The sequence below is a fragment of the Vulpes lagopus genome, chromosome 7 (genome assembly GCF_018345385.1).
Source record: "Vulpes lagopus strain Blue_001 chromosome 7, ASM1834538v1, whole genome shotgun sequence".
Classification (NCBI taxonomy): domain Eukaryota; kingdom Metazoa; phylum Chordata; class Mammalia; order Carnivora; family Canidae; genus Vulpes; species Vulpes lagopus.
In genome coordinates, this window is record NC_054830.1 from 28,431,379 (window position 1) to 28,457,501 (window position 26,123).

Here is a 26,123-nt window from a genome sequence, read left to right on the forward strand (position 1 = left end):
CAATAACCTAAACTTTTAAATGGATGGGACATCTGGATTCTGAAAAGGACGGTATTATTACTCTTCCCCACAACATCAAGCCTAAGTGGATTTTTTTTAATGTTTAGACTAGTGAACATAAAAAGCAAACATTTCTCACATGACTGATAAGTTTGCCTTTAACAAAACAACCCTGACCAAAAATTATTAGGAAACAGATCAGCAGCCCCACTGGACTCTGAAGCAATGTAATTAGGTAGTCCAACACTACATTTTGTCAGAAAACTCTGACAACCTAATAACCAGATTGTCATCAGATAGACATTGAAAAATGATACTGCGTTTGTTCCAGCATTAAAAATACCACTGCTTCCTGGGGTTTTTTTGTTCTGTACAAAAATTTTTAAAAAACTATAAGGGATGCATCCTGTTAGTCTGGTTGGTGTTTAAATGGGCCTGTTCCACTTAACGGATGGTGTAGGGAGGCTTTTTTTTTTTTAATATATATGTATGTGTGTATGTGTGTGTATCAATTTAAAGCTTAAGAATGAATTATTCTGAGGATCACTTGCCTGATTTGAATCATTAAAACATTATGTGTTAAGAGGAAAAATACAGAAGGGAATGCTTATAGCAATACTAACTGGCAATTAGTGAGCAATGAGGTTGTGCCAGGCGCCATGTGCACTTCTCTGCACTCTTGGACTCCTCCCAATAACCACCAGTGAGAGGTGTAGTTGTTACTTTCAGAGTAGGAAAGGCAAGTTATTCGAGGCTAAGAACCCACTTACACACCCAAAGACACAACCCCATGTTCTTAGGTACTACAGTGTGCCACTGAAGACAGAGCATTTCATTTGGTTTTGATGGGAGTGGGGTAAAGGTGTAGGGGTAAGAGATTTTCTTTTCAAAAAAATCATTACATGGGGTGCCTGGGTGGCTCAGTTGGTTAAGCATCTGCCTTCAGCTCAGGTCATGATTCCAGGATCCTGGGGTTGAGGCCCCCGTAGGACTCCCTGCTCAGTGGGGAGTCTGCTTCTCCCTCTCTCTTTGCCCTCTCCCCTGCTCATGTTCTCTCTGTGCACACGCACTCTCTGTCTCAAATAAATTAATAAAATCTTTAAAAAAAAAAAAGAAAGAAAGAAAATCATTACATATTTAGCTGCCCAAAACAGGGTAATTCCAGCAAGCAGTCTAACATGTGAGCCAAACCCTATGTATTGTATGACAGTAGAAGAGAAAATTTTATAGATTCTTCACACAGATATGCAATTAAATACAGACGGATAGAAATACTAAGATATAGCCTTAGGTTTAAAAATACCTTAATTAGTCAATTATAAGAAGTTATCTACTAACCTGTACAAAAATGAACCTCAGGGAGTACATTTCTAAGATGACCTTTGAAACTCTAATTTCCAAAAAATTTACAGTTTTATCTATTAAGATATAAATGAGTTATCCCATGTAAAACACTGTCAAATTTGCACATGCAAATTGTGTGGCTGAACTAGTCATACTAATTTTTTCCAATGCACGTTGAAATATACTCGAATGCCCTATCAACCAACCTAACATTCTAGTTGCAAGGCACTTTAAAGTTTCTAAAGTGTTTTCCCCACCCTATTACTTTAATTGACGCCCATGGGCCTACATTATTTCTTAAAATTAAACACACAAAAAATCATTCCAAATTTCCAAACATAATGTTGAGCAAAAAATGCTACATACAAACAAGGCTATTCTGTATGATTCCATTTACATAAAAATCAAAACCATGGTAAAACCAAACTGGTTTGGTGATGTTAAGATTCAAAATAGTGGTGGCCTGGGCTAGGAGCAGAGTAGATGGCATGAAGAGGGTCATGGTCTATATTTTATTCTGGATGCTGGTTCATTGGGCATGAACTTTGTGAAAATTCATCAATGTGTACACTATGGATTTGCAAGTGTAAAAATCCTGTATTTTATAGTTACATAAAAAGTTGACATGGGGTGCCTGGGTGGTTCAGTGGGTTAAGCATCTGCCTCCAGCTCAGGTCATGATCCTGGGGTCTTGGGATAGAGCCCCTCATCAGGCTCCCTGCTCAGTGGGGAGTCTGCTTCTCCCTCTCCCTCTCCCTGCCGCTCCCCCTGCTTGTGCTCTCGCTGTCAAATAAACAAAATCTTTATTTAAAAAAGTTGACATAAAACAATCCTTCTCTTCCTTCAACAGTCTGCCAGCTAAACCAAGACAAAAAATATACTGTGGGCAAAAAGTGGGCAGTCTGAAAACACACAGAAGTTTGACTTTGCAAACTACAGAGCTGCTGATAGTCTCATTAGGACCCCTTAGCATTCCTTTCCCTCACAGCATCAAACAATTCATATAACTATTTACTATATGAATTCCTGTAATGAAAGTGTGGGGAGGGTTGTAGTCAATCATGATGGTGAACTACAAATTCCAGAAAATGTTTGTTGGGATTTAGGCCTCTGAGGTTTCAGTGAGTGGATGTACAGCAATGCTGTAGTAAATTTTCTCATGACAGCTCATTACCAGTGCATTTAAGATGTAAACACTTGACACATTTTTAGCAACATGAGTACTGATTAGGTTCATTTCACTTTACCGGAAGTCAAAGATAATATATTAAATAGATTTTTCATTTTTTTCCCATTTCAACAATCAATACATTAAAAAGGAGCTTAAATCTAGCTTTGTTCTCTGCCTTCATAAATATGAAATATCCAGAAAATGAGAGTCCTTCAGTTTCTCTCATCCAATCAGTTTCCAGCATTTAGGGAGCACAGATCTGAAGTATGTTTTGCATATCTACCATGATTAAATACCAAGGTTGAGTTAATGTAGCTCTTTGGATAAAATTCATGCTGTTTCAAGGAATAACAGTTGATTTGGACATAAAAAATACATGCAATGTGTTAATAGATTTATTTGCCCGGTTTTTACTTCAAGCTAGACCACAGGAATTATAGGGCAGGGACATTATCGATGATGTTAACGGCTGTACGTCCAGCCCCTAGCAGAGTTACAGAAAGCACTGGAACTGATTACTGAGTCACTTCACCAATCTTGATGCCAAGTCAGAGATAGTGAATGATAGTTACCCTTTTAGGCCTGAGTTTCTCTGTTACCAAGATAATATTTCTTGCAAGATATATATGCATATATGCATATGCATTTCTTTCTTGTAAATAAAGTTTTATTGGAACACAGAGACATCCATTCATTCACATACAAGATATATGCATTTCATGTAAGTATATCTCCACCATTTTTTCAAAAGTTAGGATTATTTTCCCTTGCTCATACCTAATGTAAGAAAAATGAACATTATTAAGTTCAAATGATATTCTTAGCTTTACAGAACATCTTTTGGAGACACAGTAATCTAAATTCTGAAAGTAATTAATTGTTCTTTGTCAACAGAAAGAATTGGGCCCCAAAACTAGATTAAAAATCCAACCAAGTAATAACCAACAATAGTAATAGTTATACTATTTACCATTTACTTTTTCTTTTCTATCTCTTGCTCATCAACCATTAGGAGGCTCTTACTAATAAACAGATATATACTATAGAAACACCAATGTTTGTCTTTACAAACATTGTGTAGTTACAGCCTCTCCAGTGCATTTAGAAAATGATGTTAAAATAGACCTTTAGGAGTAAGTATTCCTTCTAGTACTTCCACAAAGCACCCAACTGAACAAATAAATTGGAGGACAGGGGGAAAAAATAATCCAAATCACAAGCTACAAAGAAGCCCAAGATGTCACTTGGCCTGTCATGTGCACATTATAAGCAAATTTCATTTCATTCCACCAGCACAGACTGTTCTTATTCCCCTGGGTCCCCTCTCTTGGCTCTGCCTCAAGACAGACCTATTCAAAGACCAAAAAACCCGCCAAAAGCCCCTGAATTCTGACACATCAAGCCCACAAAATTGCAGCAGCATATTCTCTGTCCTACCCTAATTACTATTTCAGAGGAAAATCTCTCTTTGTTTTGACAATTTTTCCTGTCCCTTGTTTAAAATGGTGCAAGAGTAGATTCAGGTGCTATTTTTGGTACATGAAATAAATATTCCATTTATTCTATTGTATTTCTGGTACATAATTGTATGGTTAGGTGGTCACTACTGTTCATTCTGGCTGCTTTAGATACCACGTCTACTTTACATATTCTAACCAGCATTAGTCCATGCTCACATGAGCATTTAAGGAAAAAACCCGTGGCCACATGCCTCATAGTTGCAGCAAACTGGGTACTACAAAGGAACAATCGCTTCCTCTAAAGTATAACCATTAACTAAAAGAAAAGGTGTGACATGAGCCATCTATGACACAAGACATCTCTAACACTGGCAAATCATAATCCTCTAGGGTGAACCAGGTGGCTGCCTAGGAAATACAAGATTGCAGAGGAACTCTTTCCATCCTGATCAATTAAATTCTCTTCCTATGAGACAAAGTACAGTATTCCCCAGTTAAAGACCAAAGTTTTAAATGCAAATACACCTAGGGAAATTGTTCTAAAACTTCAGTAATTCACGTACTCCTTTCATGATTCTTATATTTATGAACATATGATCTAGCATTAATTCAATATTTTTCTTTTAATCAACTCAATTTTGCTAACCTAAATTTTTGGAAAGACAATTTTATATTGCCCCTATAAATATACACTATAATTTGTATCCAGCCAATATCACTCACCATAAATAGAAAGAAACTTTAAAAAAATTAATGACTACCCAAAAAAAAGGGTCCATTCATGTATTATGTAACATGACATGTGCCACATGAAATACTGTAATAAATTGTTGGTCTAAATTCACACTAAAGAATACTAAATGAGTGATATCCAAATTCTCAACACTCCTCCATCTTATGCTCTGATTAAAGGAAAGACCACCAAAAAGAATAGGAAGGGCCTGAGAACCTGAATAAGCAGGTGTGAAGGCTGCAGGCTTGGGGTGGTATGGGGTACATGTCACAGGTTGAGAAATAAGGGTGCCAAAGAGCAGGTGGGTGCCCACTGCATAATCATTTGTGTCTGGGGCTGTCCCTGCATATGTGTCATAGAGAAAGTCTGCTGTACTGGTTGATACGAAGGCCTTTCTCCACTTCTATGCACCATCTCTTTTACATGTCTGAGCTCACAAATTACCCATCACAAAGAAATCGCATGCTGTTAATAGGTCTCTTCATTGTGGCTGACAGTGCAGAACAAATGTCAGTCCCTGTGCTGAGACCAAATTTCTGGAATACTAACAGGGGATCCCAATAGGAGGAGACACATTACCTAGAGGTCACCCCAATAACTCCTGGAACAAGCTCCTGAATTCTGCTGCTTCTTTGCCATATTTATCACAAGATGCCGTATGTTCTAGCTCTCCCTTGGCTACCTTCTCTCCAATCAGAATCTCAGTTCTCAGATCATCTTTCCATTGCTCTTAACACCTAGCTCTCAGCAAGACAGGTGACTAATTTATAGAAAAAGCAAGTGCGTGAATCTGAATGCATCAAGCATAAATGAATGAATGTATGAAAAAAATCAGCTTTGCAGAGAGGAGCACCCACAGGCCTAAGGCATGACCCCCAGATTACCTAACCTGTCCAAAATTATCGAGGAACATAGAAAAACTCCCATCAGTATGCCTTTCCAGAGAAATAAGTTCCTCTTCTTTGCCCTAGCCGAATAAAGATCTGCTACATTCTCTCTTTTCAGGTGCCTCCTTCTTACAAGCTGTGCAACCTTGGTACAGTTAGTTAACTTCTCTGAACTTCTTTCCCTCACCTGCTAACTTCTGAAGAAAAATATCTGCCCCATGAGTTGCAATAAAGAATAAAGGAGACGAGCACTGGGGGTTATACTCTAAGTTGGCAGACTGAATTTAAATAAAATTTTTTTAAAAAAGAATAAATGAGAGAATTTTTTTTTCTTAAAGATTTTATTTATTTATTCATGAGAGACACAGAGAGAGAGAGAGGCAGAGACATAGGCTGAGGGAGAAGCAGGTTCCCTGCAAGGAACCTGATATGGGACTCAATCCCAGATCCCAGGATCACGCCCCGGGCCAAAGGCAGAGGCTCAACCACTGAGCCACCCAGGTGTCCCTAAATGAGAGAATTAAAGAAAAATGACTACCATATTGCCTAGAATATATCATAAACTAAAGATGCTGGCTACACAATTTGAACCAGATCACAATACCAAGGTAAGTATCAATGGCATAGGTTTGTTTTGTTGTTACAGTGTAACACCCACATGCTTTCATTCACTGTCCTGACATCTTCCTGGTTTCCCAGTGTTAAAAAGAAAACCATATGCCCCAAATGGCATCACTTAGGTTAATGCCCCAAGTCAGTAAACCATGACTTACTACCTAATCTAACTGCAGTTTCAACCTCCAAAGAATATAACCTTTACCCACTCTACATGGGAATTTCCTGGTCAGCACTAGAAAGTTTACTGAGAAGCTCCTTCCATTCCCCTTAGGAGGGCAACCTTGCCTAAAACAAAAAATTCTTTGCTAAGGACTTCCTTTCCCCACCCTCCTACCTTTAAAAACCCTTCCTTCTCCGTAGCCCTTTAGAGCTCTCCTCCCTTGCTAGTTGGGAGGCTGCCCAATTCATGAATGGTATAATAAAGCCAATTAGATTTTTTTTATTTACTCGATTGAATTTTTGTTATTTAACACAGTATCAGAATATGATGGTTTTGGTGTTCACAGAAAAAAAGGGGCAGAGTAGCAGGTCCTAGTGGCATAAATAGGTCTTCATAAATGCATCTTACCAAATGTATCCTGGGTTGAGGATGGCCACAATTCACTCCCATCATGAAGTCCCCTGCATTTTTTTATTTATTTTCTGCTCTGAATCTCCTGTGCTTGCAATACTCATACAGCACCCCTCATTTCTAAATCAAAAAGTTGAGTACCTGCAGCCACAGGAGGGGAAGTTTAGGATCTGATGCCTGTAATATTTTTCAGACAGAAAACACTCTCCTAATGCCTCTACCCAGGAGATGGTAAACTACTCTGACATCTCAGCTGTTGCCCCTCCAAGCAGATTCACACACCTCTTGGCTAACACCCCCTTTGGGCAGGCATCTAATCATGTTTACAGTTATTCATTATGACTGGCTATACACAGATAGTGCCTTTGGTGTCAAACCGAATGGCCCTGTAGACCTCTAGCCCAAGAGAGCTGGAAGATACAGACATACATTAAATAAGACACAGGCAAAAACATAGCATCCACTTCCCTGAGATGGAAAGAGACTGAAGCTAGACCTGCTAGAGTCCTCCAGAGCTCCAGTGTGGGGAGGCCCATGGCAAGCAGAGCAGGATCAAAAAATCTGAGTTGCTTCGGGATCAGAAAGCTTGCCAGAAAGCTTCTGTGGGTGTCTGCAAGCAAATATTCCAGCAAGAAAAAAGATGAACTGTTTTGCAGGGGAATCATCTTGCAGCAGAAGGATGAATATGCATGCTAAGTGCCAGGGCGTGTCCCTGAACCTCCGAGCTAGTATACATATAGTGCAATTTCATGCAACTCTCTGTCCGAGACCATGAAGTGGAGAAGTGCTTTTTACCATCTGCAATAATCTAAATGGGGAGTCTTGGGGGTGGGGGAGAGGGTGGAGAGATAATGACATGGAGAGATGGCCTCCAGTCCTCAAAATCCACTGTAATGCACACTCTGTGTTTAAACAAGGCGAACTTGCATTTCCTCAAAAGTCATTTAGACACAGTCACATAATTGGGAGTGAATCTAAAACCTCTAGAAAGAGCGGCACATTTCCCCACTGACACAGCTGTATTGAAAAATCAACCCATGGCTCTAAGGGAAATGAGAAAACACAACTGGTGATTTCTAGCAAGGCATCCAATCTTCATTTTTGTGATCCCTCAATTCTCAGTTCAAGTATAAACAGAACTTTTTTCTTCCCCTGAAGAAAAGGATTAAGTAGGCAGGACGCTTTCTGAGTTCTGTGTAGCATATGTTCATAAGCTTCCCTTTTGTAGCATTTATGGATTCATTCTGGAGTAGGGTTAAGCTGGAGCAAAGCAATTTGGCATGCTTGCATTTGCTTTATCGGGAGAAGCAAGTGCAGTCTGCAGGGGCCACCCTGACCAGAGTGGCAAAGAAGCTTCCTGGAACCCTGAGGGGGATGCTGATTATTTTCCTTACAGGGATGCTCAAAATGAGCCTTCCTCCTTGCAAATCGGAAAATGAGCTTCATGTAAATCACCCTCAGGAAAGTGGCGCCCCCCCGACCAAGAGTGATCATAATCAGGTAAACTTAATTTCTGACCAGCTTCAGCAATCACCCTGCAGTATCTGCACTGCCACACAAACTCGAGGTCAGCATTCCAATCCGTCCCAGTCCGAGGCCCGCATTCAGTGACAGATGGGATTTCCCAATCTGTATGTGGGCTTCCGTAGGCTCCTTCCCTGTGACACATACAGTGCCGCTCTCAATAGGGGTGTGGTAGAAGGATTTTTAATGCTCACAATGCAAATTTAAAAAGCAATTATTTACTTAACATTTTTAAATGGAAAAACCAGTACATGCCATTTTTAAAAATACATATCCTCACAGAAAACTGAACAGAAAGAACAACCCCAAAATGCCATAGGAGGTTGTGTCTGGGCAGTGGGATCTTGAGCAATTTCTACTTTGTTCTCTTGTGCTGATCCAGTTCCCAAATAAACTTAAATGCAAGTGTATAATTTTTGTAATATGAATGAAGGGATTATAAAGTGGTTTAAAGATACAGACTGGCATTTACCAGAGTTTCTCATCTGCAAACAAGTATTTCCATCAAAATAATACGATTGACCTGCACCCTTAAGAAAGCAGTACCACCTATTTCATGGTCCATTTTACTATTATCACCATCACTACCTACTTCGTAAGTACCTCCTGTATGCTGTACCCGGCAGCAAACATCAGTACTCAGTGAAGGAACTCAGGTAATAATTAAATTATTTACGTCACTGGGACCCTCCCAGTGTTGTTTAAGTTGGAGAACCTGAAAAACAGAGGAGTTTTTAACCCATCCACCTGCCCTATACTGCACCTCACCAGAGAAACTCTCCCAATCCTGCTGAGAGGGATTAACTAGAATTAAGTAGGCAGCCAGCCAGCCAGACCCTGGGCCCAGACCACAGCGGACTCCAGCAAGTGTGAGCACCTGACCTACATCAAGCTATTCAGATACTTGCCCCTAGGAAATAGGAATGGGAGTCATTCTTGTCAGTCTCTAGCCACCCCTTAAAAAGGACAGAGGGAGCAGCAGGAATAGTCAGGGTGAACCTGGCTACACAGAACAGAACAGCCAGTATGCAGGGAGAAGCAGTGGGAGAGGATGTACCATCACTGTGCTTTAGGATGGAGCAACTGAGAGTCAGTGTGGCTTATCCACTCACTGCACCTGCTCTAGAGGGTTAACCACTTCCCAGTCCAATGCCTCAGAAGCCCTCAGGCCAACCTGCCCTCAAATCAGTAAGCTAGCTGGTGGTATTAGAGCAAATGCCCCATCTTTTGTTGTTTTTGTTGCTGTTTTTTGTTTTGTTTTGTTTTGTTTTGTTTGTTTTTTAAGAACAAACGATTCTGAACCAGGAGGTAGGTAGAAGGGTCAAAACTATGAACCCTCTTTCCCCATTCTGCATGGCTGATTCCTACCCACAGCCTGGTCCTTCTTTCATATCTCAACTAAAATGTCATAAACTCAAGCCCTCTCAGACCACCAAGTATGAAGAAGTCTGCTCTGTTTTGCCTCCTATTGCAATAAGACTTCACTTTTACTTATATATGTATTATTTGTGATCTGTCTCCCTCCCTAGATGTAAAATCATCAGTTGGGCCCATGTTTCTTAACCTCCTGGCACATTTCAGGAGGTCAGTGATGTTGAAAACATCAGTTAGTCAAATACATGAGTACATATTCATTCGTTCAATATACAAATAATCATTGGGCACTTAACATTTGCAAAACGTGGTCCTTTCTCCATAAAGAACTAATGATCCAAAGAAGGATATTAGGTGTATATGCAAAGACAAGAAATATCTACACAGCATATCACCCAACAGCCATCCCTTCTTCTGCCTTGAAAGTAAAACTTAATTTTTTTTAAATCTTATTTATTTATTCACGAGAGACACAGAGAGAGGCTAGGCAGAGACGTAGAGGGAGAAGCAGGCTCCATCCAGGAAGCCTGATGTAGGACTCGATCCTGGGACTCCAGGACCACACCCTGAGCCAAAGGCAGATGCTCATTTGCTGAGCCACCCAGTCGTTCCATAAAACCTCAATTATATTGGAGTGTCCTCCCTCCACAAAGCCATGTACCCAGAGAAGATAAGATTAACCTCAGTTCAGGGGTAAATCCTGATTAGTTTAAAGCAGAGAATGGGTTGCAGCTGCTCAGATATCATCTCTTTAGCCCCTAAGGCAGCTGGGCAGAACAGGGTCAAAAAAGCCAACACACACTCACACCCACCCACCCACCAGCCACGTTCAGATATAAGCAGCCTCATCTGTTTAACAAACATGCTGACCAAATGTTATCATTTTCTAGGTGTACCCTGACAAGAATAAATTAAAATTGGAGAGCACCAATCCAAGCCAAACAAGGTAATCCCATCCAATGTGCCAGTGTCTGATTTGGGAAGGAGTACATGGCTGTAATCAGCCAATGTAACCTAACAAGAAGCCTCCTAGATGGGTTACAGGAAAGGTCCTTTGTTTTTAAAAAGGAATGCAAAGAATAAATAGTCTCCTATACCAATGGATGCTACCATATGTCCAGGTGACACCCCAGAATTTAACAGCCACCTTAGAACCATTAAGGCAGCCAGTCTGAGGACCAAGTCAAAACAGTGAAGATGGCAGAGGTAAAAAACAAGAAATGAAGACCTAAATGACATTGTTGAGCCACCAAATTAACACAACCTAGAGCTGCCCCCTTGGGATATCTTGTTCCTTGAGATAATTCATTTGCCTTATTCTGATGGCTTCTATTTTGCATTCAAATGTAAGTTGGTAGAGAAATTCACAAAATAATTGACAATACTTAGCAATCTGTCAACAACTTAGTGCTCAAAATCCTCTCACTGCTGCACAGTGACAACCATCAAAGGCACCCTGGTGGGTCCCCAGTCGCTTGGCACCAGGAAAAAGTGGATTGAGATTGGATTCCAGACATTCAGAGCCCATGTTCTGTAATGCCTTCCCATCAATCATGACATCCATGGGGCTCAGCAGGTAGACATGGAGAGGGTTGGAAGCTTTTTTTTTTTTTTAATTCCCTTATTGTTTAAACCATTTCAAGTTGAATTTCTGATTATTTGCAGCCAAAAGCATTTTCACTTTTAAATCTATCTTCACATAATTAGTAACAAATTTATGTGACCTCCTGAGCAAAAGACTCAGGAGAAAATGGTGCAAAGATTCATGGTTCTGCCCACATTCCTCCAAATCTACAGATGATGGGCCTTAGGGGAATTTTTCCCGAAAGGGAAGACAATGAAATGCCAGGGAAAGAATTAAACACGTGATCATCTGATGCTCTCTCCATCCTGAAGGTCATAAAACACACCACAAACACTGATCCATCACCTCGTCTCATTGATGGGCAGCATATTTTAAGGATATGAAGCTGTACATTTTATTATCCCTCCATATATCCCCTTTCTTATCTCAATTACTTTGAGAGAGTTTGCATTCCCTTTGTCCAAATGCAGAAAGTACTAGAAGGCCATCTCTAATCATCCCCCCAAAAATCTGGTCTTCACTAAGGATTTTTCTTTCATGGAAGGGTATATGCTAGACACCAGCAAAAATGACAGGGATAAAAACAAATTTGAATTGTGTTATTCAAAACTGTTCTGTTTCCTTTCACCTTGTTTAGGTGGAATACTATTGAAGAGAAACTGGAGATTTTCTAGGTCCTGAAAGTAGTGGAGTAGTAGGTCCTGAAAGTAGTGGACCCACTCAGTTTCCCAGGCAGATCTCCAAGGAAGTCACAGGACATTTGATGGGGATGGTAAGGAGATGCTGGGAAAATGAATACTGAGTCCCTGAAATCAAAAAGAGCCCAACCTCCTTTGGAGAGACACAGCAGGGCCACCCAACACTGCATGGACAAGGAACTTTCTAGAGTGACCAGCATAGACTAAGGAACAGAGGGCCTTTCCTGAATGTTCTGTGGAGAAGCCAAGGCAGCCAGCCCCAAGATAGGCCACTTTGACATGATAATTATTTTCAGTTAAAGAGCAATGAAACCCAGCAGATTTGAGATAAAGCTCCTTACCTGGTAGATAGGGAGGAACCTAGCTAGCAAAGCCTGTTTCATGAAAGTCCTCTCTTTGACCCACCATTTGAGAGATCCAGCAAACACTTGTTTACCAAATATTTACTCTTTTTCATCTTCCTGTGAATTACAGGAATTTAAAGTCCTTCCCTTTAAAGTCCCAAACGTGGGATACCTGGGTGGCTCAGTGGTTGAGCATCTGCCTTCAGCTCAGGGCATGATCCAGGGGTCCTGGGATAGAGTCCTACATCAAGTTCCCCACAGGGAACCTACTTCTCCCTTTGCCTATGTCTTTGCCTCTCTGTGTGTCTCTCATGAATAAATAAATAAAATCTTTTAAAAAAAATAAAGTCCCAACCTCTACCCTCTTCTTAATTCAGAATGACACCTATACCTCATTTTGCCTATCTTTGGAATTTCAATGTGTATGTGGACTCTCCCTATGTATGAAATCAAATGTGTTTCTCTCCTATTAATCTGTCTCATGTCAATTTGATTCTTAGCCCAGCTAGAAGGTTCTTGAAGGAGGAAATTTTTGCTCCTCCACATGTGCTATGGCAGACACGCAGCACTTCTGCATCAATGACACTCCCAACACCACTGAAAGTTCCCAACATTTTGAGGAAAAAAAAAAAAAAAAACAAGTAGGCATGAATGTATGATTAAAATTCAGGTATGCAACATTCAAAGCAATTTTTCAAAATTAAACCTTTAAATAAGAATGCAAACTCAGTTTGTATTTTTAATTGGCTTGACATGTCATGAGCTCCCAAAGGACACATTACCAAGTCAAACTCCCACTAGTTATCAACATATTCCCACAAGTCTTGCTACTTAAAAAAAGGAAAATTAGCTGTAAGATAGACAGTTCCATAGCTGGTGAACATTACTGAGTATTTTCAAAAAACATTCAAATAAAAAGCAATAACAAAATGCTTTTATTTCATTTCTCACTAAATAAATGCCACACCCATTCATGGGAAGCCAGACTCTATTTCCCTCAATGGCTGGGAATTAATGATGACTGAATATAAAGCAAACAAGTGCCCTATATGCATGGCACTTTAAGTAGTTGAGATTCCCAAATAATACAAAAGCATTTTCAAGTCACACATGGGATATGAAGTGAAAATGTTCTTGGAGGAAATCTTCTCTAATAATACTTACCTACTTCAGAGGGTGCTAGGAAGCTCTATTAACACCAACAGAATACTTTTAGATCTTCAAATAAAAGGACTATAGAAATGCAAAGTATTATTATTATAGTTCTGAAATAATTTCACACCTAGGGATGAGAAAACCCCAGGCCAAATTTTACTGCTTCTCTCCTGCCTGATAAACAAGAAATGCCACAAGCATTGGAGGAAGGGGGGGTGGAAATCAAATAGAACAAAGACATCAAAGTTTCTCTTTTACTTGAGCTTTATATTCCCCCTAGATGTCATTTTAGGGGACTCAGAAAAAAAAGAGTCCCTATGAGGTCAAGGCTAAGTACAGAGACAAGGTTCTTATTGCTTTTTTACCAGATAAAGTAACCGAGGTGAAAAAATACCCTTGTCTACATCTGTGGGGCACAGTTCTTCCCAAAGCACTGGTCAAACTTAAAAATGGCCAGATAAATTATTACCTGAATCACCCACCAGTGTGATCTCACCTAGCAGGTCAAAAAGCAGCTGCTTTACCAAACACCAGGATTTCTACTTAGCTACTAAGAGCACAAGACTGTCATTTGCTGCCGCTGATGGAGGTAGTAGTGGTGATGATGGTAGTGGTGATGATGTTGAGGATGGTGATTACAGAAATGATAGGATATAGAACAGAAGTTCTCAAACCCTGCTGATCAATGGAATCACCTGTGGAGCTTTCTGAACTACAGATTCTTGGTCCCTATCTCAAATCTACTGATTCTGAATCTGAGAGACCTCAAGTTTTGTTTTCTTTTAACATAGCCATTAGGATAACAACTGAAGTGACAGTGTTAGTAAACAATGTCATGATTAAGAATGCAGGCTTTGTAGATGGGCTGGCTGGTGTTTAACCCCAATTCTGACACTTACTAGCTGTATGATTCTGGGCAAAATACTTAAGTCTCAAATCTCATTTATACATCTAAAATGGAAATGCTATGACTACCTACACCTCCTAAAATAGATGCCTAGGAAAGTGAGCAAATTTTGAAAGCATATGTTAATTCTTCTAAGGAAGACCAAAAGTTACATGTTAAAGAATACATTACCAACCAGACCAAAATGATAATGTAGATACTACATATTGATTCAAATAAAAATTGTGATATAATTATGTTTAGGGGGCTGAGGGGACTAAAAGTGGTAAGAATGGGGAGTATCAAAAATATTGCTAAAATTGATGTAGATAGGTTGCTTTGATAAAAATAAAAGTGAATTTTAAAAGATAATTCGTAACGTGTAATATTGGATGTCTTTACATACTAGGGTTACTATAAGGTTTTTCAGTTTACTTGCTTTTTAAAAACCTGATTGATATAATCCTTCCAAGTGTACCACCAAAATGTCCAGTTCTTTAAAGTTTACAATAACCATTTACTATGTCCCTGGCACACAGTAAGTCCTAAGTAGACATTTGTTGAATTGAACTGAAAATGGCAGAAAGAAATACAAAGAAAGAAGTTCCTCTCTGCAATCAAGGTCACATCAGGAAAGAGACAGCAGCCTCATCCGGGATATCTGGGATGGATTTAACAAAAGGTATGGGCAAGGTTAAGGGAAGCCAGAAGGGACAGTCCAGTACCAAAGAGCACAAATAAACCTGCTGCCACTTCAGACTTGAAGTGGAAAAGGGATGGTGCAGCCCTCAGAGAGTGGAAAGAGCTCTAGCTGCAGAAGAGAGGCCCACAGCAGGAACCGTGGCCTTCCTTAGAGGGACAGAGCTGCTGCCAACTGCACTGCTGCAAGGAAGGTAAGGAATAATATTCCAAACTCACATTCATGGATTTTAACCCAGTGCCTTCCATTGGCTAATTCAACAGAAAGCCAGAGAGCAAAGAAGACCAAGGAATGCTGACAGTAGGGGTTAGCCTCCTGGGGCACAGAGCCTTTCAGAGGAGCAAGGAGCTGGAGGCACAAAGAATATCCAGCACAAGCACTAAGCAGAGTTTTATTTTCGTTTTTATTTTTTTTAAGATTTTATTTATTTATTCATGAGAGACACAGAGAGACAGAGACAGAGGGAGGGAGGAGAAGGAGAGGAGGCAGAGGGAGAAGCAGACTCTATACAGGGAGCCCGATGTCGGACTTGATCCCAGGACCCCAGGATCACGCACTGAACTGAAGGCAAACACTTAACCGCTGAGCTACCCAGGCATCCCTTATTTTTGTATTTAAATTTATGTCCCTTTTCTACCCAACCTTACAAAAAAATTTAAAAAGATACCTTCATTTTTCCACCTGCTTAACATAAATGGCATCATCACCATCATGCACTGATGTTATGCAGCACTTGACAAGTGGCTAAACACTTTCACATACATTACCTTTATGTCAACCTCAAAACATCTCTATGCAGTAGATAGAGCAAGGGTTATCCTGGTTTTATCGGTGAGGAACCAGAGACCTTAAGAAAAGTTAAGATATTTTGCCCAGAATCATAAAGCTACCAACAACAGAGCCCAAACTGGAAGGCATGTTCCCTAACATTTCAGCTAAGGCCCTTTCTACCATATAAGGCAGCAATGCTACTTATTCACAGTAAGAGTGCAAAATTGATGTTCCTGTGGAAAAAATCATTAACCGACTTTGTTCTAGGCACTGCACAGAACGCAGAAGTAGTCAACAAACAAGACACAAGGGGAAAGAGAGCAAACTTGCCCATTTCGTTCTCGAAAAACCACAAGCAGTGCCAGAGACCAAAATAATTGAGTTTTCAATCACATTTTACACATCGTTGACAAGAAGGTGTTCAGTAGGGCAAGGCAAGTGTTCAAAAGAGGAATAAAAATTCAGGGGAAAGTAGAAAAGTATGTAATGAGTTTTGTTTGGGGAGGCTGGAGTAAGTAGAAGGAAATCACAGTTCCTTCACAACCCCCAGACCACAGAGAGACCAGGGCCCCCAAAACTGGAGGAAAGACCTCTCTGCTCCTCTTGCCATTTCCAGTTCTACCCCCACATACACACACATCCTTTGAGAGCTGAGAGAAGCAGCCAGAAGTGACTTCACAGTGTGAAGTCCAGCAAAATGGCCCATTTTTGAAATAGAAATTGAGATCTCTACACCTTTTATAATCTACTGCAAAGTGTTCAGGTGCTTACACATGATGGAAGAAAGTAATGAATGGTATTTTGATTCTAAACCTCCAAACACATCCCGTTTATCCCAGACCTAGCTCCCTAATGTATAAACTACTCTACCACTTAGGCTTCTGTGATTACAACCAACTGAAGCCAGTTGGCTAATTTGAGGAAGATCACTGGAAGGAAAATATGGGCTCAGTGAATCTACAGTAGATTGGAAAATAAGGCTTAGTAACCATCAGTTGCCAAGACAGACATAGAGACTAGGGGATGGGGACTGCTAAGGTGGTTTCAGAGTAGGTATTTTCAGAGCAGAATGCCCGCTGGAAGAAAGGAGAATCCCCCAGCTCAAGATTCAAATTGCACATGCACACCCACTTAACCAAGCTAGTGATCATAACCCATCCCTAGGCTGAGTGTAGGCCCCTGGGTGAGGCCCCCGGTTACAGCTCCACTGTTACAACCACCTCAAAATAAAATCAAGGTGCTGTTAGGAAGAGAAAACAGAAGACAGGGAAAGCAAGGGGAAGAGGGAGAAGTTCCTCTACACTTGCCAAGACTTAGATCGCTAATTTCTTAAGACTCTCTCAGTCTGTGTCTCTCATGAATAAATAAATAAAATATTTTTAAAAAATTTCTTAAGACTAGATTAATTAGTAATTGCCTACACACAGCCAAGGAAAAGTGTTTACCCTGATGCCTACAAAACTTCAACATGACAAATTTGACATCCAAAGGCCCCCTTCTCACTTTACGTGAAAGTTAGTTTTTCCTCTGATTCCTAAAAACAAAGTAGAATATCTCCTTTTTTAGTACTGACATCCTCATTTTGAAAACATTAGCCTGAAGCTTCCAAAAAGCACAGACTTCTCAAAATGTCTAACAAATAAATTCAGAAGGATGCTGATCTGATGATAATGATGATGACGGTAGTATTAACAAGAGCAGCAGCAACTAACATCTCCTGAATATCTGTTACGGGCCAGGACCTGTTCCAACCAAGCCCTTAATACCTAATAATAATTCATTTAACCTCCACAACAACCTTATGAGGAAAACAATATTATTACCTCCATTTCACAAACTATGAGATGCAGAGGGAGTAAATAATGTGTCCATGGTCCAACAGCTGATAGAAGCCAACCAAGGACTAAATCCATGTCTGATCAAATACCAATTTAACAAAGGAATTTCACTGAGAGCAGAGGAAATGGAGTACTGTGTGAAAAACAGTCTCTAAGAAAAATGGGAGCACTGTAACCATACCTAAAGATTGCAAAGTTCTGAAGATTGCCACATTATCACCAACTCCAATAATTTATGAGAATTTATTTCTAAGAAGCTATCAAGTACTGCTTTATTCCAAGATATGGCTCAGTGGTCCAGGGTTGTGGAAGTTATATGGCTGAAAACCATTAGAGAAAGTTCCACGCCAACCAGACTTCAATGCACCACAGTTTAGTCATCCCAAAGCAAATCCTCAAAATGGTGTTTTTATAGCTCATGTTTTGATCATTCAAAAGAGGCTTTCTCCAATTTCCTTTGTAAAATTCTTTTTCACCCTCGAAACAAACATTAAAAATTCAGCCTCAGAAGTAGATTTTTCATAAAGTTTAGGAATAACTTAAAATAGAAGGTAAATCAAAATGGCTTTTCAACTTTAACTAAAGTGGTCACGGTCATGATTGCTGTAATAAAAATGACAGGAAAAAAACCTAAAATTGTCAAAAACATAATTGATGATGAAAACAAATGTAAAATTATGGCATATTTCACCCTGGCCACCAAAGACTCTTGATGAAACTGCAGCCCTATAATTTCCCAGAATGAATTCTTTAAATTAAAATACTTCATGCAGAACAGAAATTAAACAATGAATCAAAGAACAATGCTGTACAGTGGTATGCTTATAAATATACCTAGCAAAGAGGAAACAATTACATTTTTCCATGTAAAAACCAACGCGATTGCAATGTTTCACAGAAAGCTGATAGGTACTTTTCCCATTGCTTCGAACTTGGAAGTTCATTTCCTGTAACTCACTTAGATTCCACGGAGACTGGGCTGAATGAAATTAGCTACACCAAACTGGCTGGCTTGCTCCTTTCTACAAAACTAGCTCCTCCACACAACTGCACAACTGACTTTCATGATAAATTTCATCCAACCCAATTCAAATGCCACTCTGCATTTTAGTTTAAATGCTTTATTTGGCCAGCTGGTTTTATTTAACCATCGACTAGAAGCAGTACGAGTGCATTCTTTTTCCAGCTAGCATTAATCTTAGTAAACTTAGCTCCATTGGAATGTCTTAACTGCTGAGAAGAAAGCAAAAGTCAGCAAGCATACAATTGCATTTGGCTACCCTCAGCACATCATTTTATTTCTTCCTGCTCTCCGCTAACTATTGCTCAGCACTTTTGCCTAAGAGGGAGGACAAGCAGGTGGTTAAGGAAGTTGTCCTGTCAGCTATATCTTTAATCCAAGTGTTTAAATCTCTGAATAAAAGAAAAATCAATGTTGTAAAGGCAATGTTTGTCAAGGCCATGTAATAAATACACTTACCTTTACAGACTGTTCTCAATGGATTTTCCTTCTTTGCTGAGCTTCAAAGCTACAAAGAGATAAAAACGAAAGCAGGGAGTTATCTGCGAGTAAAACACCAAACGTTTTCTCTCTGTGCCTCTAAGTAGAATTTCCATATGCCATCATATGTGGTGGCACTGGCCAAATAAGCCATTGATAAAACCCATGCTTCATACTTCACTAACAAAAGGCCAATAAAAGACTGTCATCAAATGAAAACAGCGCGCACCTCTGGCCAGAATTAAGTCACACAAACCAGTCAGACCAACAGTCAAATCTTCTTGGGAGTGAACTCCTGAACAGAATGAGAATGACTTCTAAAGTGTAGAGATGAAAATAAAGTTAAACGTTACACAGCACACTCAACCTGACCCAGCACTTTATTTTCTTACTTTTTCCATTGTTATCTTTCTTGCGTACTCTATTTCCATTTCTCTGAAAATGTTTTCCATGGGGGAGCCTGTTCCATTGATATGAGGCCCCTGGTCCTTCCAATCCAGACCTCACCACTTGCGCCCATGAGTACAAAGATGCAAGATAACAGGTACAGTCTCTTTAACCTAGGTAGAGAGAAACTCACAAAGCCGAGGAAGCCCCACTTGATATTTCAAATAAAAACTTGACATGTTAAATTAAGCTCCCTGTGATCAAAAAATACCATGTACTCAGCATACATTGGTCAACACAGCAAGAGATGTGGTAAATGAGAGTTGTTAAGCAATGCAGGAGATCCGCCCCCCTTATTGGAGGTTTTACTTTCCATGGTTTCAGTTACTGATAGTCAATGGTGGTCTGCAGCAGATGATCCTCCTTCTGACAAACTGTCAGAAGGTCAATAGTAGCCTAAGGCTACTTGTCATGCCTACATCATTCACCTCACTTCGTCTCATCACATAGGCATTCTATCATTTCACATCATCACATGAAGAAGGGTGAATACAGCACAGTGAGATATTCTCAGAAAGACCACAGGGCAGCCTGGGTGGCTCAGCGGTTTAGCACCGCCTTCAGCCCAGGGCCTGATCCTGGAGACCTGGGATCCAGTCCCACATCGGGCTCCCTGCATGGAGCCTGCTTCTCCCTCTGCCTGTGTCTCTGCCTCTCTCTCTCTCCCTCTCTGTTTCTCATGAATAAATAAATAAATAAATAAATAAATAAATAAATAAATACAAAAAGAAAGACCACATTCTCCACATAACTTATTATAGAATATTGTTCTAACTTATTAGTTGTTATTGTGTTAATTTCTTACTGTGCCTAACTTATACACTAAATTTATCATAGTTACATATATGTATATAGTATAAACAAGGCTCAGTACCATTCAGTTTCAGCCATCCACTGAAAGCGTCAGAATGTAACCTTAGTCGATAAGCAGGGGACTACTGTAGTAATGATATTTCAAGGGGCTGATATAACATTCTCTATCAGTCCATCATTACCCAGAGGGTGATTCCACATGGTCAAATACAATTGGAATATTCCTCTTTCTGTCATTCTTGGCTAGGTCCTCACATCTCCTAAAGATGCAGTGGTTGGGAATGGCCAACTAATCCATGGTTTTCCCATGGTTTTTTCTTCCTTTCCTTCAATATCCTACATACCTGCTTTAGCCCTTACCGAAGAACCCATTACTGCTGATGCATGATCACTGAAGAACAAGACCAGATTTCTGGGCTGTGACAGAAATCTTGGAATATTAATGCAAGATATAAAGCCCCTCCATGAGACAACATCAGAAATTTCCCTATCCCCCTGTTACATGGATTGCAATGGAGTTGGGGGAAAGATAATTTGGGGTGAACATAATCTTGGGAAGACTAGACAAAATAGTACATTGCAATTTGTAAAATATGAGAGATTTATGGTCTGACATAGACACTGACCTATATATGCCTTTCCACTTTAAACACAAAGAAATGCTAAGCAAATTTGGTGATGATTTAAATATGTATATATCCAAATAGTCAAGCTCAAAAGAAAAGGAAAAGACAAATATAAAAAGATAATGAATGTAAATTTTCTAGAGTGAGACATGAATCCTCCTGAAAAAAGTACACCAAGACCTCAGAAGATAAATAAAAGCAAATCCACAGGTGGATACATCAGAAAGAAACCACAAAACACCAAGATAGAAAGTCTTAAAGTCAACCAGAGAGAAAAAACAGACTCCTTGCAAAACAACTTGTCATCAGCAAAAATAAAAGCAAGACAGCAATGGAATAACATGTTCAAAGTACTAAGGGGAAAAAAAAAAGTTCAGCAAATAATGCTACAGCCATGCTAAACCAATTATCATTCAAGAATGACAGAGAAACAAGGACATTTTTCAGCAGGGGGTGGGGGTGTTTCCTGATCACATAAGTTTACTTTTGCTAAAAGAGATACTAAAAGACATATTTGAATAAAAAGGAATTGACCCCAGGTAGAAGAGATGAGGAGCTAAAAGCAATGAGAAATAAAGACATTAGCAAGCATGATGATAAATCTAGTAAATTTAATAATAAATAATAAGTATTGAATAATAATTACTAAGTCTTGGTTCTAAATTCCAATAACAACTACGACCATGTTTAGGGTTTGCAAATAAGGTGAAATGAGTTGTTGGCTGCAATTATATGGAATAAGGGAGGGGAATGAATTACTTAGAAGGAAGAGATAGATACTGATTAAATTATTAAAGAGCATCATTGCTAGAATGCCAAGAAATACTGAAAACAACCCAAATATCTATCAAGAGTACAATGAATACATACATTTTTACAGTCTTACAATGGGATATTACACAGCTTTGAAAAATCAATGAAAAAGTCACACCCATAACATCTATGCCTCTCAAAAATATTATATAAAACAAAGACCAAATCACAGAAGACTATGTATATATTATTTCATATATACGACATGTTCAAAAGGCAAAAATATATACTATCTTGTTTTGGAATATAACATATAAGTGGCAAAAACTATAAAGAAAAGCAAGGATATGATTTACATGGAATTCAGACAACATTTAGCTTGAAGGCAAGGGAGGAGATATAATGAGAAGCATTGGGGAAGATTCTAGAATATATGTAATGTTCTATTTCTTGGCCAGGGAAGAGGAATCTAAAATGTTCAGCTTATTATATATTGTATTATAATATAAAACAATACAATAACTATAAATAACTGTAGATAAACACCTCCAAGAATTATTGTATATGTATGGTCTATTTCACAATTTTAAAACATTTAAGAGTAATCACCAAAAGAATAAAAATGTCCAAACCAACTGAGGGAACAAAATAAAGAACAGAAAACTCAGTCGATTCTCTGTAGAAGACTAGAATGGAAGCAAAGGAAAGCACAGGCAGTAGAAAATACAAAAGAAAATACTTAAAGTAAGTTCAAATATATCACAAATCATAGTAAATGGATTAAAACATCTGTTAAAACATATTTTTAAATGGATTTTTTTTAACATTGCTACATAATGTTTAGAAGAAATATTTAAAACATAAAGGGAGTTTGAATGGGAAAGTATAGAAAACTATACCCTAAGCAAACAGAAACCAAAAGTAAGCTGGTGGAAATAGTAGTAGGCAAGTAGCAGTGATAGAATAGATACTTGCATCAGCTGCCTACTACTACATAACAAAATACCCAAGATTTAATGACTGAAGTTTAGTAATTTATTGTCTCTATGGTTTCTATGGAACAGGAATTCTGACAGAGGATGGTGAGCCAGTGCTTCTATATGCCACAATGCCCGAGGCCTCAGCTGAAAACCTTGGAAGCTGGGCTCTGGAATCATCTGAAAGCTCATTTCCTCAAATGTTAGCCAGTTGTTACTGAAGGTTAGTTAGCTGAGACCTTAACTGGGGCTATTAGCCAAAACACCTACATGTGGCTTCTCCATGTCTCACAATGTGGTGCTGGATTCCCAAGGCAACAGTTCCCAAATAAGGAGCCAGGCAGAAGCTGTATTCTTCATGGCCTAGGCTTGGAAATCACATTAATACCACTTAGACAGCATTCCATTGGTCAGGGCAGTCACAAACCCTCATTGAGACTCAAGGAAGAACAAAGAGAACAAAGTCTCCTTCTCTTGGCAGAAGGAGTGTTAGTGTTCAGTAAGATGAGCACATGGACTGGATAAATATGTTGGTGTAACCACCTGTGGAAAATACAATCTGCCACAGCATTCTTTACAAGTGCATATGGAACTAAAGGAACAAGTGAACACATATTGGGCCACAAGGGTTGTCTCAACAAATACCACAAAACAGATATCAAACAAAGTTCTCTGATCACAGTATGTTAAAGTTAGATATCAATTATGAAAAGAGATTTTAAACCTATGTTTGCATATTACCATCTTTAGGACAATTTTCCTTTCTGAGTTGGGGTTGGACAAGACCATTGAGTGAATCCCATTGTGCAAGGGTTCATATCAGGAGCCCAGATCACCACTTTGGTTGTAGATATATTGCATGTGAGGTGCCTGAGAGAGCTGAAAGAAATGTCCAGGTCAGAAGATGGATATGTGTATCTGTAGGTCAGACAGGAGGTTTGGGAGCAGTGAGTTTTCTGTGCCTAGAAAGTAACTGCAGATGTGAGTATGGACACGGCTATCCAGGGACATGCCACCAAGTAGGAAGGGAAAATCTGATTCTTGAGGAAGTTAAACATTCAACAGTTTGTTGACAATGATCCCCATATAGCAGAGAGAATAGTTGCCAGAGAAGAAACAAAATACCTTAAGTATCACAGAAAGGTCAGGTAATAGAAGTACTAAAAATGCCCAGTGTGGGGTGCCTGAGTGGCTCAGTCCATTAAGCATCTGACTCTTGATTTCGGTGCAGGTCATAATCTCAGGCTCAAGAGATAGAGCCCTGCATTGGACCCCATGGTGAGTGGGGAGTCTGCTGGAGATTCTCTCTCTCCCTCTCCCCCTCGCCCTGCTTCTGCTCCCTCTTTCTCTTTCTCTCTCTCAAATGAATAAATAAATCTTTAAAAATACAAAAAAAAAAAAAAGAAATTTAAATGCCCAATGTGAAGATCACTGAAGAACTCAATGAGAACTTGTGGGACTGGTGGAGACAGAATTCAGTTTTGAGTCGGCTAAGAAATAAGTGGAAATCATTAAAAAAGAAGACGGGTAAGGGCAATCATAGATATTTGGGCATGAAGGGGAAAAGAGTGAGAACAGTAAACAGGAGGAAGATTAAGGACAGAAAAATGTTTTCTTGTGAGGTTGTAAACAGAAAAAAACCTGAGCATGTGTCAAGGTGATGAGAAGATCCAGTTGAGACTAAGAAGCTAAGAGCAAAAGAGCAAGAAAGGGTGACCAGGACTGCAAGTTCTCAGAATGTCAAAGGGATAGGTGGCAGGATTGATCTTAAAACAGAGCTTTGGGCTCATCTTGGTCACATAATGCCTTCTGACTGGCATACATGGTATTGACTTAAATTATTACTTCCGCCTGTGCATGTTTTATCACCTTGATTAATGTCTAAACCCTTTAAGACCTATGGCCTTTATTGTTCAAACCAGCCACACCAACCAGTGCATTGTGAGTCCTTCAGTAAACACTGCAATTTAGTAATTTGTTGAGTAGGCAAGTGACATGGATTCTATAGTCTTGGTGCACATCTCTGGTGCCCGAGCATTTTCCACATAGGTGTGCTACGCATCCAAAATAGGAGCAGGTTAGAATAAAAAAACTTTGGTTTCAATGCCCAAAGAACATATCTCTGGACAAAAGTCAGAAACAGCCACTCAAACTTGTCTTCTCTTTCCCATGTCTGCCTTGACCAAAAAGCCAAGGAACTAAATTTCTATAGGCCATGAATACATTTTCACCTGCAGCAATAAGGCAGTACAACACCTCCCAGTCCCCTCAGGCCTAGATCATCCTCATTTTGCTCTGGAGCACACAGACTCTGTAACCTTCATATGACCTCCTGCAAGACAGATTAGATTTAAATCAATCCAAATAGGTTTGGGCTTCAGCCGCTCCTAAAAGACATAAACACGGAGGTAGAGCAGAATTGGCCAATAACACACTGATTTACCTTGGTGGTTGTTCAGAGATAGCCACCTAGAAAATCTTGACCAACCCCAAGCCCTTCACTACATTATCCAGCCCCCAACACCCTTTAAAACCAGTCTGAATGTAAACAAGCATTGTTGTCAAATATGGAAACCTCTTTTGCCATTCATCTTCTCCCAGTTGAAACCCATCTCTGGGAACCATCCAACTGCACCGGACTTACTGCAACACTGCCTGGAACTGAGGGGTTTCCCTCCACTGTTGCATTCTATAGCCCTCACCAGACCTGATTGCCACATTAAGGGATTAGTTATTGACCTTTAAGTCTTTAACAATTATCTACATATCTGGGAAAGAAGTCTGTTGGCTCAGGAATGAGGACAAGACACAAGAATGAAGACACTGAATAAATTCGGCCCTCGTCTTCCTTCTTATGCTACGTTCAGTGAGCTGTTACTGCCGACAAATTGTTGCAACATCCTTTCAAATGATAGCCAATTTTCAACTAAGAGAAGATTCTTAAACCTTTTTCTACGTATCAGTGAAAACCAGGCAGCTGGAAAACATAGCCCTGGTTAAACGACCTGATGATAAATGAATATTTTAAACACATGGAATTATTTGCAAATCTGCATACTGATTTAAATGCTCATAAGAAACAGCAGCAAAGATATCTGAAACTTGACATTTCTCAGATATATTCCTAGAAGTTTTATTTCAATTTATATGTATGTATTTCTAATAGAAATTCTAATTCAGATTTTGTGAAACTCTGATATATTTAGAGTTCAGAGAGATGATCAGAATAATTCTCAGTTTTGTTATTCACCTAGAAAGCCGATCAATATTGTCAAAGTATGTGTAGAAAATCTTTCCACTAGACCCTAAGATCAACAAAGACATAGACAACATCTATCATGTTCTGC

At 39.4% G+C, this 26,123-nt stretch overlaps 1 protein-coding gene across 5 annotated transcripts in view; it reads right to left on the reverse strand.

Moving 5' to 3' along the window:
* FHIT (fragile histidine triad diadenosine triphosphatase) overlaps positions 1-26,123 on the reverse strand; it is a 1,370,758-nt gene that overhangs the window by 1,316,419 nt on the left and 28,216 nt on the right. For 4 of the 5 annotated variants that reach the window (XM_041762987.1, XM_041762984.1, XM_041762986.1 and 1 more), the window contains exon 2: positions 19,140-19,188. The gene's annotated coding sequence lies outside the window, so the exon portion shown is untranslated. Of the gene's footprint in view, positions 1-19,139; positions 19,189-19,389; positions 19,405-26,123 lie in introns of those variants that run through there. The other variant, XM_041762988.1, reaches the window with a different exon arrangement.